Below are 4,125 nucleotides of genomic sequence, written 5' to 3'. Positions count from 1 at the left end.
TCAGACTGCCAGATGGTGAAGCGTGATTCATCACTCCAGAGAACTCATTTCCACTGCTCCAGAGTCCAATGGCGGCGAACTTTACACCACTCCAGTCGATGCTTGGCATTGCGCATGGTGATCTTAGGCTTATGTGCGGCTGCTCGGCCATGGAAACCCTTTTCATGAAGGTCCCGATGAACCGTTATTGTGCGGACGTTGCTTCTAGAGGAAGTTTGGAACTCTTTAGTGACTGTTGCAACTGAGGACAGATTATTTTTACGATGCTGCGTGCTTCAGCACTCCGCGGTCCTGTTCTGTGAGCTTGTGTGGTCTACCACTTCGCGGTTGAGCTGTTGTTGCTCCAAGATGTTTCCAGTTCACAATAATAGCACTTACAGTTGACTGGGGCAGCTCCAGAAGGGTAGAAAATGATGACGTGACTTGTTGGAAGGATGGCATCCTACGATGCGGCCATGTTGAAAATTACTGAGCTCTCAGTAAGGCCATTCTACTGCCAATGTTTGGCTATGGAGATTGCATGGCTGTGTGCTCAATTTTATACATCTGTCAGCAACGGGTGTGGCTGAAATAGCCGAATCCACTAATTTGAAGGGGTGTCATAGTGAAGCGAGGTGAAACCACCACTTATCACACTCATAGTCAGTACTTTTCCTCATTAAAGAAGTTATCAGTAAAGCCAGTGTTAGTAAGAAAACAGAAGTTAAGTGAATCTTTATTTTTAATTTTTTGGGGGGTGGGGGTAAGACTGAGATGTCTTATTTAAGATCTTCTTTGAAGAGGTTGAGTTTCAGATGTTTTGGGAAGATGGGCAGGGACTCTGCTCTCCTAGCATCAGGGGGAACTTGGTTCCACCATTGGGGTGCCAGGACAGAAAGAGCTTTGACTGGGCTGAGTGGGTGCTGATATCCGCTAGTGGTGGGAGGGCCAAGAGACTAGAAGTGGCAGAACAGAGTGCTCTGGTTGGGATGTAGGGTTTAAGCACAGCCTGAAGGTAGGAAGGGGCAGTTCCTCTTGCTGTTCTGTAGGTAAGCACTATGGTCTTGTAGTGGATGCGAGCTTCGACTGGAAGCCACTGGAGTGTACTGGGTGACATGGGAGACCACATGCACGCACGTCTAGTAAGTCAGATCTGGAGAGTGTCTAGTGAGGCAGGTGTGGAGAGGCAGGTCTAGTGAGGCAGGTCTGGAGAGTGTCTAGTGAGGCAGGTCTGGAGAGGCAGGTCTAGTGAGGCAGGTCTGGAGAGTGTCTAGTGAGGCAGGTCTGGAGAGGCAGGTCTAGTGAGGCAGGTCTGGAGAGTGTCTAGTGAGGCAGGTTTAGTGAGGCAGGTCTAGAGAGTGTCTAGTGAGGCAGGTCTAGAGAGTGTCTGGTGAGACAGGTCTAGAGAGTGTCTGGTGAGGCAGGTCTAGAGAGTGTCAGGTGAGGCAGGTCCAGAGAGTTTCTGGTGAGGCAGGTCTGGAGAGTGTCTAGTGAGGCAGGTCTAGAGAGTGTCTGGTGAGACAGGTCTAGAGAGTGTCTGGTGAGGCAGGTCTGGAGAGTGTCTGGTGAGGCTGGTCTGGAGAGTGTCTGGTGAGGCAGGTCTAGTGAGGCAGGTCTAGAGAGTGTCTGGTGAGGCTGGTCTAGAGAGTGTCTGGTGAGGCAGGTCTAGTGAGGCAGGTCTGGAGAGTGTCTAGTGAGGCAGGTTTAGTGAGGCAGGTCTAGAGAGTGTCTAGTGAGGCAGGTCTAGAGAGTGTCTGGTGAGACAGGTCTAGAGAGTGTCTGGTAAGGCAGGTCTAGAGAGTTTCTGGTGAGGCCGGTCTGGAGAGTGTCTAGTGAGGCAGGTCTAGAGAGTGTCTAGTGAGACAGGTCTGGAGAGTGTCTGGTGAGGCTGGTCTAGAGCGTGTCTGGTGAGGCAGGTCTAGTGAGGCAGGTCTAGAGAGTGTCTGGTGAGGCAGGTCTAGAGAGTGTCTGGTGAGGCTGGCCTAGAGTGTGTCTGGTGAGGCAGGTCTAGAGAGTGTCTAGTAAGGCAGGTCTAGAGAGTGTCTGGTGAGGCAGGTCTAGAGAGTGTCTGGTGAGGCTGGTCTAGAGAGTGTCTGGTGAGGCAGGACTAGTGAGTGTCTAGTGAGGCAGGTCTGGAGAGTGTCTGGTGAGGCAGGTCTGGAGAGTGTCTAGTGAGGCAGGTCGAGAGAGTGTCTGGTGAGGAAGGTCTAGAGAGTGTCCAGTGAGGCAGGTCTAGAGAGTGTCTAGTAAGGCAGGTCTAGAGAGTGTCTGGTGAGGCAGGTCTGGAGAGTGTCTAGTGAGGCAGGTCGAGAGAGTGTCTAGTGAGGCAGGTCTAGAGAGTGTCTAGTGAGGCAAGTCTGGAGAGTGTCTAGTGAGGCAGGTCTGGAGAGTGTCTAGTGAGGCAGGTCTAGAGAGTGTCTAGTGAGGCAGGTCTAGAGAGTGTCTAGTGAGGCAGGTCTAGAGAGTGTCTAGCGAGGCAGGTCTAGAGAGTGTCTAGCGAGGCAGGTCTATAGAGTGTCTGGTGAGGCAGGTCTAGAGAGTGTCTGGTGAGGCTGGTCTAGAGAGTGTCTGGTGAGGCAGGTCTAGAGAGTGTCTGGTGAGGCAGGTCTGGAGAGTGTCTGGTGAGGCAGGTCTGGAGAGTGTCTGGTGAGGCAGGTCTAGAGAGTGTCTGGTGAGGCAGGTCTAGAGAGTGTCTGGTGAGGCAGGTCTGGAGAGTGTCTGGTGAGGCAGGTCTAGTGAGGCAGGTCTAGAGAGTGTCTAGTGAGGCAGGTCTAGAGAGTGTCTAGTGAGGCAGGTCTAGAGAGTGTCTGGTGAGGCAGGTCTAGAGAGTGTCTAGTGAGGCAGGTCTAGAGAGTGTCTAGTGAGGCAGGTCTTGAGAGTGTCTAGTAAGGCAGGTCTAGAGAGTGTCAGGTGAGGCAGGTCTGGAGAGTGTCTAGTGAGGCAGGTCTAGAGAGTGTCTAGTGAGGCAGGTCTAGAGAGTGTCTAGTGAGGCAGGTCTGGAGAGTGTCTAGTGAGGCAGGTCTAGAGAGTGTCTAGTGAGGCAGGTCTAGAGAGTGTCTAGTGAGGCAGGTCTAGAGAGTGTCTAGCGAGGCAGGTCTAGAGAGTGTCTAGCGAGGCAGGTCTATAGAGTGTCTGGTGAGGCAGGTCTAGAGAGTGTCTGGTGAGGCTGGTCTAGAGAGTGTCTGGTGAGGCAGGTCTATAGAGTGTCTGGTGAGGCAGGTCTGGAGAGTGTCTGGTGAGGCAGGTCTGGAGAGTGTCTGGTGAGGCAGGTCTAGAGAGTGTCTAGTGAGGCAGGTCTAGAGAGTGTCTGGTGAGGCAGGTCTGGAGAGTGTCTAGTGAGGCAGGTCTAGAGTGTGTCTAGTGAGGCAGGTCTAGAGAGTGTCTAGTGAGGCAGGTCTAGAGAGTGTCTGGTGAGGCAGGTCTAGAGAGTGTCTAGTGAGGCAGGTCTAGAGAGTGTCTAGTAAGGCAGGTCTAGAGAGTGTCTGGTGAGGCAGGTCTGGAGAGTGTCTAGTGAGGCAGGTCTAGAGAGTGTCTGGTGAGGCAGGTCTAGAGAGTGTCTGGTGAGGCAGGTCTGGAGAGTGTCTGGTTAGGCAGGTCTAGAGAGTGTCTGGTGAGGCAGGTCTAGAGAGTGTCTGGTGAGGCAGGTCTGGAGAGTGTCTGGTGAGGCAGGTCTAGTGAGGCAGGTCTAGAGAGTGTCTAGTGAGGCAAGTCTAGAGAGTGTCTAGTGAGGCAGGTCTAGAGAGTGTCTGGTGAGGCAGGTCTAGAGAGTGTCTAGTGAGGCAGGTCTAGAGAGTGTCTAGTGAGGCAGGTCTAGAGAGTGTCTAGTGAGGCAGGTCTAGAGAGTGTCTAGTGAGGCAGGTCTGGAGAGTGTCTAGTGAGGCAGGTCTGGAGAGGCAGGTCTAGTGAGGCAGGTCTGGAGAGTGTCTATTGAAGCAGGTCTGGAGAGGCAGGTCTAGTGAGTGTCTAGTAAGGCAGGTCTGGAGAGTGTCTGGTGAGGCAGGTCTAGAGAGTGTCTGGTGAGGAAGGTCTAGAGAGTGTCTAGTGAGGCAGGTCTAGAGAGTGTCTAGTGAGGCAGGTCTAGAGAGTGTCTAGTAAGGCAGGTCTAGAGAGTGTCTGGTGAGGCAGGTCTGGAGAGTGTCTAGTGAG

The sequence above is a fragment of the Salmo trutta genome, chromosome 38 (genome assembly GCF_901001165.1).
Source record: "Salmo trutta chromosome 38, fSalTru1.1, whole genome shotgun sequence".
NCBI classification, from domain to species: Eukaryota; Metazoa; Chordata; class Actinopteri; order Salmoniformes; family Salmonidae; genus Salmo; species Salmo trutta.
Note: the sequence above shows the minus strand (reverse complement) of the source record.